Source organism: Rhipicephalus microplus, chromosome 6 (assembly GCF_043290135.1).
Source record: "Rhipicephalus microplus isolate Deutch F79 chromosome 6, USDA_Rmic, whole genome shotgun sequence".
NCBI classification, from domain to species: domain Eukaryota; kingdom Metazoa; phylum Arthropoda; class Arachnida; order Ixodida; family Ixodidae; genus Rhipicephalus; species Rhipicephalus microplus.
The window spans coordinates 51007174-51020553 of record NC_134705.1 but is presented as its reverse complement, the minus strand read 5'-3'; positions in this window follow the sequence as shown (position 1 = coordinate 51020553).

Here is a 13380-nt window from a genome sequence, read left to right as displayed (position 1 = left end):
ATTGACCATTTTTCTCTCACATGCCACCGTTTCAAAAGTGAAAGAAAAACCTGTTTCAAAATTGTTATTAAAAACTAAGAATTTTACTCACTATGTCGAATATTTTGTCCTTTGGCGCTGCTTCATTAGGACTCAGCAATAGGAACATCTGAGGGAACCTATGAGAATTCCTATGTGATACAAGATTACATTGCTGAGTCATTGACAAGCTCTCAATTTTTACTAACCAATCTTACATTTAGTACTTCATAATTGCACTGTAGTGACTTGAACTTCAGAATAATGTCATATAATGGTTTCATATAGTTATTCAAAAATACCGTTACTTTCTTTTCTTTCGTTTTTATGTTGTGTCAAAATATTCCCGTTATGTAAAAACAAGGTAATAATATTTTCCTAGCCTGGATAATTCGAAGTTATTGACTTTAATTAACCACCAGCTTCTTAGCCGATTCCCCATAGTGGGTAAGAGCCGCAAGAAAAGATCAAGCAAGCAGGTAAGCTATGCCAGGCCCTTCGTGATGATGGTGGTTATTGTTGACACCTCGTAGTGAAGCTCAAGCCTGCTCAGCTCTGGTCTAATAAACTTCCCTTGGGGACGCTGCTGTAGTACTAAAAAATGTCCGCATGTTTTATCACAAAAGAAGGCAATAAGTGAGCAAAGTGAGTTGAAAGACTACAGCGTTACTTTTGGAAACTGCCACTTCTCGTACTTAGCCACATCTGGCCCGAAGTAAGATGGACAGTCAGATACGCGTGACGTCCGCATTGAATCATTCCGAGGCACTCAGTATTACATGCTTAGAAAGAAAATAAAGCCATGCGTTGTTTCTTGTGAGTTTCAGTAATTATTAATATTGAGTGCAAAACTAATTATGTAATCCTTCTGTTAACAGTTAGCTTCGCTTTAGTACTTGGATAAATAATAAACTATTAGACCCAAAATGCATGCAGAGTTCTTTTTTTTGTCATATTGGTTGCCAGAGCAGAGAAAAAACCACTTTTCGCGTTGGTCCTGCAACGAGGCACGTCACGCAATCACCGAACATGACAAATTCTTGAGGCCCGTGCACCTAAACTTAGGTAGACGTTAAAGATCTCCAGGTGGGCGAAATTTCTGGAGCCTTTCCCTACGGCTTCTCTCATAATCACTGCTTCGCCGTGGTGGTATAGTGGCTAGGGTACTCGGCTGCTGACACGTAGGTCGCGGGATAAAATCCCGACTTCGGTAGCTGCATTTTTGAGGGAGGCGAAAATGCTCTACGCCCGTGTGCTCAGAGTTAGGTGCACGTTATAGAACCCCAGGTGGTCGAAATTTAATAAGGTGGCTTTCGAACGTTAAACACCACATATCGATAAATCAATCTAATAAACTTATGATGATTGTGGGAGACTAAACCCCAACAAATATTATTATTATCGAATATATTAGTGTCTGCAGCAAACGTATTTTGTGCATCAACACGCAGCACAATGCATTTAAGTGATCGCTAGTGTTTCACTCAGGAAGTCTGCAGGACTGGACACACCAAGTTTCAGGACATTTGAAGAAATAGGCATGGTGTGATGCGTTTTCGAAATTCGCGCACACATTTGTGTACGCCATGAATGAAAGGATTCAATGCCTTCCAAGAAAACAGCTTCTATTTAGGGGATTCATGGCACATCAAGGCGACAGCCTGTACCGTAAAACAATTTATAGGTGTACTGGCAAGCGTCTGCTTCAGTATAGGTTAGCACATGAATAATTCAGAACAGGCGCGATGCCGCGCTATCAAGAAAAGAAGTCCATGTACACTGTTGTCCGGTGAGCCACAAAAACAATTGAGGAGGGCTCCAAAACTGAAACGTCAGGTTTGTTACATTGCAATAAAAATTATATGGACACCGTAGATAGGTTTGTCTCGTCGCCCGCATGTTCATATAATGTCGAAATTGATACCATCTCCACGCGGTTCCTATGTTTCACCCACAGATAAAAGTGTATGAGTGGTGGGAATGAATGTGACTGAAGCAGAGATGAATAAGGCTGACCCATCTCTGCTGCACGGAGGGCACATGTGATAACATCGCCCCACATGCGAAGTCTGCTTTCCATTGCTAATGAAGTAGAGAGGATACTGCACGACTGTCGTGAAGGAGCATAAAAAACCGTGAGCGTGGAGGAGCGGAGGGAGAGGGGATATTCGCTCCAGAAGAGACTGTGGAAGTTGGCTTTACGAGAGTGGTCACAATTGTTGGCGGCCACGCTATGCCGGCAGGCATCACAATCAGCTCGTATACCCTTCTACGTTCGGCGCTCTCGACACGAAGGCTGTGTGAAAATTGACTGATTGATTGAATGATATGTAGGGTTTAACGTCTCAAAACCACTATATGATTATGAAAGAACTCATACTCAAGGGCTTCGGAAAATTAGACCACGTTTGGGGAATCTTCATTGGGAACCCTAATATGAGCACACAACCTTACAACCTTTCCGCTTCCACCGAAAATGCAGCCCCCACAGCCGGGACTTGATCCTGTCACCTGCGGGTCAGCAGCCGAGTACTTAAGCCGAGTACTACAGCAGCCGAGTACTTAAGTTCATTATTTTTCTTGAGCGCCATATTCTCATACACCAGTGTTTTTTAGAGTCACGCGAGATCGGTCCGAAAATAGTTTCCAGTCTTTCTTCGTATATTATACTTGTACGTAAAAGTGATATGTCTCTCCCTCTATGTCATCTACAGCGATTTGTCAGTAGCCGAACCTTAGGTCGAGAGGCGAAAAGAAGGTGGAACCACAGAGACAGTCGAGTGCAATATTAATGCATAGCAGAGGATACAGGTCTTTCATGAAAATTTCATTGAGGTGCCACTGATTGATGAAGAAACGACATAAGCCGTCTTTCTTATTTACTAGTACCATGGGAGATGCCGAAGGGATTTAGATGATGGTTCGTTTATCTTTTTGTAAGAATTTTGCCACTTCTTCTTAGTCACTTGTCGCGCTAACGCCGACACGCGGTAAGACCGACGGTGAATAGGCGCAGAAGCAGCAGTGTTGATTCAGTGAGGGACAATCTTACTCTGGCCTAACGGTGATCATGGATGGCACTGTATGAGGCCAAAACCTCGCAGAGAGCGTAAGACAAAAGTTCCGATGCAGTCATGTTTTAAAAAATAGCATCGTCAGAAGGGGGTAACTGTGAGACTGCACCTTGATCAGCAGCAGATACAGCGACGATGCTGCCGTCCTCACCCGTTACGGAAGTCTGCTGGGATATAGACATATGATGGAGAAACACTGGGAGGGTAAAATCAAAACTAGGAGCGTAAGGAACATACAGTCATCTGCTATGGGGCACAGTAACACTTCGTGTCAGTCGAACATGAGTAATCGGCGTAACTATGTAATCGCCGTCAAAAACGGAAGGAGCCGATCACAAACACACGTGACAGTTCTTAATGGTCACAGGTCTCGTTAATTCGGGAAGCAATCGTCAGGCAAATTGAAAGGGCCGAAGTATCGGCCCCCCAAACCGCACCACGAAAGCGTGAACAATTTTGAAGTGGTCCTTTTTGGCGCGCCAGCGGACGCCGGCTGTGGCCCAAAGAACAAGTCAGAGCCGAGAGTTAATAAACAAAACAAAATTATATTCTCAATAATGGCAGATAAAAACGATACGCAAATAGGCACACTCGACAATAGTTGAATATGATATGATACCAATCAAACAACGTACTACACACTACAATCAGCCACACTCGAAACAATGGACACAGACAATTATACGCACTACAATGCAGTCGCTTGCATTGAACAACCAAGACACTTAAAGACTAAAGATTTAAAAAACTTATTCAGTCCAAAGTTCTTGGAACAAAAGACTGAATGATACTCTTCCGAGTATCACTCACTCAAAGTCCAGCGTTGTTGTCGTTCCGCTGCCCCCGAAGTTTCTCTTCCAGGAAACCTCGCGTCTTCAATTGGCCGCTCTCCAAGCTCCAAACTTCTTCGCCGGAAACACGTCGGCTTCACACACGCAGCTGTTGCCACGCGTCTTCGCTCGATAGCGGTAGACACACACTGTTGCCTAAAGCTCGAGTCTTCACCCCTCAGGTGGAAATCCTCTTCTTCTCTTCCTTTGTCACTGAGGACAAAAGGCTTCGCCGACAAGGCGGAACACCCTACGCACTCTGGCGCATACTTTCTACTTCTCCTGCTTTGTCACTAAGGACAAAACCTTCACCGACAGACACGGTGGAATATTCCCACGCACACTGGCGCTAACTCCCTTCTTCTCCTGCTTTCCCATCTCTGCTGTTCGGGTAAATACCTTCCGCGAGAGATTCAAGAAAATTTTCGTCATTTTGTCGGCGCGATGCGCAGCGAAGTCTGGGGGAAAGCGTAAGATGGTTCGACGGCCGTCCGCGACGGATGACGCAACCCGGCATCACCACGCCCCTTTCCATCGAGAACTTTCTACGGCCTGCTCGGCCGCCGACGCGAGGAGGCCCGTTGGCGAACCTGCGCTTCTGAGGGGAGAGGGACGTGCGCCCGGGGAGTCTTTGGATGCTTGTTTTTTTTTATCGTTGACCTCGAGGCATCTCTACGGCGCTTCGTCGCGAGAATTTGGCGGCGCGCCCTTTCTTGAGCGCTCGTTTTGTGACACAGGCGAACAAAAGTGGCTGGGTCGAAGCGGCTGCCGGGCTTTCAAAAGTAGTTGGTGAAGAATTGAAGATTGATTCTCAGTGTACAAGAAGATTAGTCAAATAAGGCCGAGTGTTCCGAAAACAAATCAAGGCAAACTATGAGGTCATGATGGCGCCAAGCTACAATGGCAAATAATGACCGACGAAGCTGTGTCGACCGGCAATGCTGGCAAGTGCAGTGCACAATTCGATTACTTCTGCTGTACCGCCATCGGTCACACGTAATACCTCCATCGTAGACGGCGCCATATTCTTTGGAAGTGGAGACGTACAGGAGCGTTTATAATAGACAGGTGCGCGCTTGTGTCCATGAGGGTGGTTACATGACCACGGTTGACGTGTACTTCAATCAGCATCTGGTGTGTGGGAAGCACCAGCAGAGGATTTCCGGCAGTACTTGGTATTACAGCTCTTTACCTCGATAAGCTGAAATATCTAGTGTTCCTGCTACGATCGTCCACAGTAGCGTGGAGAGAAAAAGCGCCTACGCTGCGGAAAGCGGGAATGGCGGCGTTGCCGCGAGAGGGTGAAGGGGCGTCAGTGGAAAGAGGCTCGTGAGATGACGAGGAGTAGAAACTGGAGAGTGCTGTGGAAGAACGTTTAGTTGGCGTAGGGTACCTACAATTAGAGGTAGGGAACGTATGGTGTGGTAGGTATGACCAACGGCGGCGCCAATAGCGTGAAAGGTGCCGAGGCTCCTGACAGAAAAAAATAGATGGGCCGGTATACGGGTGTTCACCATTCCGAAGAGTGCGGAAAGGTATCGTAACTGTGAATTGGTGAGCGTATGCTAGGAAGTAAGGTCAACAAGACGAGTGAAGGGACACGCTGATGGAACGCCGAGGTGAGCAAACTCCTGCCTCAACACAGCTTGAATGAACGTCTACGACGACTCTTGTGAGTGATAGCCATGCGTTGTGAAAACTGGTGGATAATAGGAGCAGGGCAGGCGGCTTCGATTTCCCAATGAGCTATGCACGTGACTTTGTCATACGTGGTCGGTTGGAAGGCGGTTTTACGCGATCAGGTTGCGGCCTTGTTTAGAAGCCGGGTGAATTGCTGAGTGATACGACAGTTCTTGATTTCTTTCTACCGCCAGCACTCTTTGATGATGGCGTCGATGGTGGCAAGGTTGTTAGAGACGAGAATACTAAAGGCATCGTCAACTCTATCTTTCAGCACAGAGAATACTTTCTAAGACTCACACATGTGCTTGTCAACCGGGCGGCATAAGAAAAAGACGCATGATTTGATATAGACGTCTTCATACGAGCTGCCTGCTGATTCTGCAAAGTCATTAGCTTTCAAACGGTATTGCCAAAAAAGGTCACGTATCTTCCATTTAAAAGACTACATTCTTGCGATTTCAGTTTTGTCCGTCTCTAACCACACCCGCGGTAGGTCATCTTGGCAGAAAATCACGTTTTCAAGCATAAGAGTAAAGTCCAACCTATAACTACGCTGATCCGCCCATACCGGTTGATCCATTTGTCGATGTCAACACCATCCTGACCGGAAAATACATTGGTATCATGAGAGGGAAGCAGGACGACTTAGGTAGACGTCACGGAAGAACAGGCGGTGAAGACAATGGTTGTTCAACCTGTGATATGGTCAGACCAGCGATGAGACTGCCATGGTGAAGCTTCGGAATTAATATAAGGAACTACCCAGCACCTCCACCACAAAGATGTTACGTAAAAGTTACACAAGGCATGGGTATTCACAAGCTGTATTTACACATATGCGTATAGCATCGACCATGATGGAAGACAGCACGCAAAACGAATAAACCAGCCCTCTTCTTCTTCGCCTTTTGTGTGCAAAATATCTAATCGCTGATATATGAGCGACAAAGCAATAATATCATTTTTGTGATCGCATTCATTGCTTTCCATGATATAAAATCGTTTTTCCCTTCTTCCAAATTAAAAAGGTTTTTTTTTCATAAGTATTTTAGTTTGTGTTAGTCGGCTTCCGCCAAACACGCCGACTGATTAAGCATTACTCATATCAGAACAAAGACGATGCCTGGATTACCATAATTGATATGTGGGGTTTAACGTCCCAACACCACCATGTGATTATGAGAGACGCCATAGGGGAGGGCTCCGGAAGTTTTGACCACCTGGGGTTCTTTAACGTGCACCCAAATCTGAGCACACGGGCCTACAACATTTCCGCCTCCATCGGAAATGCAGCCGCCGCAGCCGGGATTTGAACCCGCGACCTGCGGGTCAGCATCCGAGTACCTTAGTTACTAGACCACCGCGTCGGGGCGCCTGGAATACTATTGTCAAGACCTTTCAGCCTATATAGATTGCCTTTTCAACGAAACTTCACATCTGCAGCAGCAACACCTCGCTCTTTGGCATGCCTAAAAGTCCAAATATTGAACTTTTATGTCATTGTATAGTAATTAATATACATTGCTTCATTTCTATGTCAGCTCTGGCTACTCACAAAGCATCTTTGCAAAATAAATATAGACTCAAATTCAGCTTCTCTAAGTAGTTATGTACGCATGCTCACCTTTACCCACCTACGCTCTTCACGCTTTTTTAGTGGTGTCTTCTTATTTGCCCAAGAACCCAATCGTGCTACTGTGCACAGCTTCTGCGTCTACATATTGATTGAATCTATTTTTCGACTGAAGCATCGCAGTCGAAAAGTTATTACAATGGGCAAGATAATTTTGTGCCAGCGCAATCATCGATGGCACACACGGCCGATACATGGTCGCGATGGTGCTAAAGGTGATTAAAAACAAAAATCACCTTTAGCCCTCGCATGACTCCAATTCTGCTGGCTCGCGCAGTGAATAGACTTAGCTTCTCCACGCTGCGGAAGGTGATACCAGAAAACAAACATAATGATATGTGAGCGCAAATGAGCTTCGTATTCCCCGAAAAGACTTGAAATGTGATCGCTGGTGTACTTCTGAGAGATATCTTCAAAAGAATAGGATACCACTAAAAGAATGGGATACTTTTTGTAAAGAATGAGACGCTGTTTTTTTATTCGGCTCAAGTTTTATTCTTATTATAACTACGATTAGCTTTTAGAGAAGTGTGCATCTGCGTTTTCTTTGCCTATAAGGAAACGTAGCAACGACGTAATCAATTATTTTTAAAGACTCGAGAGAGTGAAAGATTCTTCCTTTGCAAAATAAGAATGAATTGGTCACATTTTGGTTGCTCTTTCTCCCCAACTTGTTTACGAACAGGAATGGTAGTGGTGTCATTGGTTTGATTTGCTTCGAATCGTACTACGAAAGGAGCAGCATTGCCGAGGCCTTTGTACTTTGAGCACTCCCCGGAGGACGTTCTTTTCCGCACAACATCTAGGCACTTGAAAGCTTGGAATCTAAAACAACAGAAGCGTTAAGTCTTCTCCACGTTCGCTTCGACCAAAGGTCGCGCGAAACGTGGCCTCTTGCTTACGGCGAAGTCCTATGGGGGCTTACACGACGTGGAAGCGCTTCTTCTTTGGGTGGTCATCGTAAAAAACTCAACTCTCAGGCTTACTTTCAACATATTGTCTTATTTGTGTTCTTCTTGGCCGAGCTGAGCGCCACTGGGATTCGGGCCAACACGCCATCCTATTGATGTTAGCCCTAGGCAAATGTAATAAAACATTTTCTAACTTTACGCTCCACTGCAAAGCACTCCGTAAAGTTCTGCTGCATAACGACGCCATAAATAACTCAAATTTCGCCCAGAGAGTAGCTGCATGAACAGGTACAAACACGTTTTAATGGTCTCCAGGCAAAACATCAATTATCTTGTATTCCTTGTTTTCTAAGAATATCGTGAGCTGCAGACTTGCATATCGTGTAAACTCAAGTTGACGAGTACCGTTCTTACAAAAAACGTATGCTCCCTTGCAGCGATTCAGAAAATTTATGAGTCGCGCAAGAAGTTTTCATGACAATGACATGTGAGCAGCACTGGAGATTAGTTATTCGGTTAAGGAAAACAGTTGTCATTGAAACCAATGGTACAGAATAACATTTTGGTGATTCTGCCTTTGTTCATTTGGAAAATCGGATAACACGGACATTTAGTGGTACAGTCATTTATTTTCCTTTTTGTTCATTTCCATACACTAAATGTTTTATTGGACACTACGTAGGGGGGTTTAAATGAACACATACATTTCAAATACCTCAAAGAAAACAAAGTACCACTACAAAACAAGAAAAAGTAACCAGCGATTATATAAAAACACAGACTGAAGTCAAATACATAACAAAAAAATTCGGCAGATCCCACAAACCTGGGAATCAACGTTATGCGAAGCATGTGGAGGGAAGGTGTCCGTGTTGCAATTTTTTATTGAGCGACACGTCATGAAATGACGCTAAATATAGGTACAGATGTTGCACGCACAGACGCAAGTTGAAGAGTTGCAGATGGTTACATAAACAGTTGTTTGCATTTGCGCAAAGATGCCAACTGGAACATGCGTATTAGAAACACCAGAAGCTAATAATAAGCACTGATTCTCGCGAAAATGGTGGCCCTGAGCACTGCTACATAAATCAACTTCAGCGCATATGGCAACTAACAAAAATTGACGTTAACTCGACGTGAGGGCTGTATCAACGAATTACATATGTAATATTTATAAATTTCAGTAGGCAGCACTGCAGCTGCTATTGACGTTTCACGAAGATCGGCGTCTATTTGAAAAGTAGTTCCGAGACCTGGCGTAGCTCAGTGGTAAAATGCTTCATTGCCACGCAGAATGCTTGGGTTTGATTCCAGCTAGGAGATTAACATTTATTCTTTGCATTGTTCCGGTCGACGCTACCGATGTCGGGTATTTCTTGACGTTCGCGCGTTAAAATTGTACCTGTGTATTCACGTCATTCCTGGGTCGATACTAAGTGTCAATTACCTGTGGCACATACCCGCATACCAGTGGTGCATACCTGCTTCTGGGTATGTGGCACTGTCTGACGGGAAGTGTTTGATGACGTACGTGACGGGATGGTGATATTATTCATGTCTTGAAGGGCGCATCACATTCGTCAAACCATCTTACCCTCCCTCGATAATTTTGGTTAACGTCACATTAACGGGGTTACCATGAGAGTGCCCAAATGTAAGCGGTTGATAGATAGATAGATAGATAGATAGATAGATAGATAGATAGATAGATAGATAGATAGATAGATAGATAGATAGATAGATAGATAGATAGATAGATAGATAGATATGCTCAATTTCACCGAAGTTCTCTAAGAAATGCTTCGTATTTAAAATGAGGCGAATACAAATTTGTGAATGGGGAAATAAATTAAAGGTCGATGGTGCGAACACCTATGAAAAAGATGAGGAACATTGAATATACATAGCGAAAAAAACGTAAATAAAGCGAGGCCAGCCAGACAAAATTAGCAATGTTCTTCGTTATACAAATATTCCTGCAGCATCGAGTGAAATATGCAATAATCGGCTATTTCGGCCATATTTTGTGAAATGGACCTCCATACGATAATGCATGATGTTAGTGACGAGTTTGGAAACTTGTTGGTCCCGGTGAATATGGGACCTCCTTCTGCTTGTCATCTACTTAGGTGGAGGTATGACGGGCTCGAAAGATGCGAGATTTGGTAAAGGATTACTTCTTGGGATAAAGTGAATGAAAGAACAATAGCCGAGTGAGTCGCCTGTGCATGGCAAATATGGTGAGACCATGTTCTGCTTTTACTAAAGGAACACTTATCTAACGCAAATAGGGTAAAGATATAAACAAAATAGCTTTATTCCGTACCACTTTATTATGTTGGTGAGATCAATTAGGCGAGGATGCCATATAATTGAAGCGTATGCTACAGATGGCAGAATCAATCCATTGAAAGCGCGCAGTCTTGGGTCCCTGTGAGTTGAAGCAAGCGTCATTTAAAGAGGCGCACTATCTCAAGACCCTTCGTGAGAGCTATGTGTGTGCAATACAGGTTCAATCTAAAGTGTGTATTGTCCAGAAACACCTAGATGTATTTTTAATGATCTAACCCTCTCAATTGGGTGCTCCGTGCTTATTGCTCTGGACGGCCAACTCGTGACGCAAAAGGGTTCAAACAGTGACAACCAAAACGAGGTAGCACCATCCATATGGATGGTGCTACCTAAGTCAACAACGGGAGCTCAGTTGTGCCTCTAGCGGGAGATATGAGAACTATAGGTTATGTCGATGGATTATATAGACATTGGGCAATGCGACGATGGCTCCTGTCATCAACGCGAATAGCAGTGCAACGGCAGGAGAGATAGAAGGCTTTATGATTATTTGCGTTTACCGCTGCATAAACCATCGCGCAGGCCGGGGCAATCTCAATCATTTTGTTAGGGCTGTCGTCGGTTCAGTTATGTACACGTCCTTTGATAAAATGTTCCATCATGAGGCGGCGGGCACCATGACTGGAAACGACCGTCTCGAAGTCAAATATGGCTTTTCACTGGTGACGGGTCTCCAGGGCCCAGAGTGGACTCGCTCCGAATATATGGCATTTATATCGAGTCTAATGACGCTAACCGAGCCACACTCTGACAGATCACTGCTTAGATGGAAAATGCTCTCGGCCTCATCCGGAAGATCACCAACAGGCACCGCGGAATCGAGAAAGACAATCTCATTCGCATCATACATGTGTTTGTGCTCTGCCACCTTCCGTACTAGGTGGCCATGCATAATTAGCATGTTGCAGAGAGGAGTAAGCTTCATTGCCTGATAAGAAAGGTCTTCAAGCTTTTTCTCATCTTGCCTGTAAGCACCCGCACTGAAAACCTGTTGAAGCTTGGTGTTCACAATACATAGCGCAACAGGGCTATTGAAGTCCCGTCGCGGTGGTCTAGTGGCTAATGTACTCGGTTGCTCACCCGAAGGTTGCAGGATCAAATCTCGGCTGTGGTTGTTGCGTTTTCGATTGAGACGAAAATTATGTAGGCCTGTGTGCTCAGATTTGGGTGCACGTTGAAGAACCACAGGTGCTGAAAATTTCTGGAACCTTCTATACGGCGACTCTCATAATCATACGGTCGTTTTGGGATATTAAACACCACATATCAATCAACGAGGCAATTGAAAGAGGTAGAGAAAATAGTGGAAAAAGAGAGAAATATAACACGTAACACAGAAAACACACAAACATGCAGCTGTACTGATGAGATAGAAATTTAAATTAGATCTGACTCCTACTCTCGAAGGCGACATAATGAGCGAGACAGATTTATCTAGAGACTTAATTGACATCAACGAAATATGAAGGACAAATATACCGTACAACATATTTAAAGCCCATTTTATTGTGCATCCCACTTGCCTGAGAAAGGCGCGAATGTTTTTGCGGCAGTGACCTCATTGTGGTGGGAGTGTAAACGAACCTATGACACGGGTATATGTTGGCTGGTTTCTGGCACAGGCTCAACCAACAATACTGTGAGTTTTGCTTTTTTGTGAAAAGCAAATAAACAAGCTTTTGCTGTATAGACTTATAGCAATTAGCGCCTACATTCAGAGTAGGTAGGTTACAGGAAGTATATGTATGGTTTTGTAAAAAAAATTCCCGCAAATCTACGAAGTGAATGATAGTGAAGCAGCTTTCTCCTGAGGTTAAATTCAGTAAACCGGGGATTTTCTGTAGATCTGCGCAGTCATATAACGTGACACGAAAGTCGAGGGCTCGTTGCGAGGCTTACTGCCTGAAGGCAGTAAGCTTGGAACGCTTTAATGCTGCCTTGGAAGAATAGATACAGTGTGATTAAAGTGGGTTTGCGGAAAGCCAGAGGCCCTTAGAATATACAATGTAGTGAAAAGTTTGATAACACGATGTCAATACGACTGCCCGTAATGGTGGTGGGACGCCTGTACGAAATGTACTGAAGAGCAAAACGCGACCTAATGTGTGTCTTCGGCCTCTTAGGCTCTCACCGCAGTGTCTCCGGTCGACGATCCCGCTTAAGGCTATCGAGCTATCACTGCGAGTCTTGGTGGTTAGTACACGCCACTGCTGCATTCCGAGCTCTCCGCGCCACGGCCTTAGCTTACTGGGTGTTCACGACGAGTTGTGTACAAGGGAGTGCCTCCTGAGTGACGGCGCGCCATCTTGTGATCCCTCTATAAGTCAACGACGGGAGCTCAGTTGTGCCTCTAGCGGGAGATATGAGAACTATAGGCTATGGCGATGGACTATATATACATTGGGCAATATAGACAATGGAATATATAAAAACAATGATGACAGAAATGTTTGAACACCACGGAAGCACTGCTCGCACTGTACCAGATGAGGATAAACCGATTAGCTCAGTGGCTACACTGGGACAACGAGAGTGGGAACGGGCAGAGAAAAGAGTTCCCAACAGCACATCAACTGACCCTGACGGCATCGCCATCATGCTAATAAAGAAACCTGAAACAAACCCTAAGCAAACATTAAGAGAGGCAGAGAGCAAGCTAAAAATGAATGGTTAAGCTCCCAATGGGTGAAAACTAAGCAGAATGAACATGATCTATAAAGAAAAGGAGGACAAAGCCAATAAAAATAACTACCATTCTATAGCAGTGACACTAGTGGTTTACAGGCTGGGGATGCAGATAGTAAAGGAAAGACTACAGACATGGGTGGAGAATGAGGGGTTGCTAGGAGAACTGCAAAATGGGATCCGTTAACGAA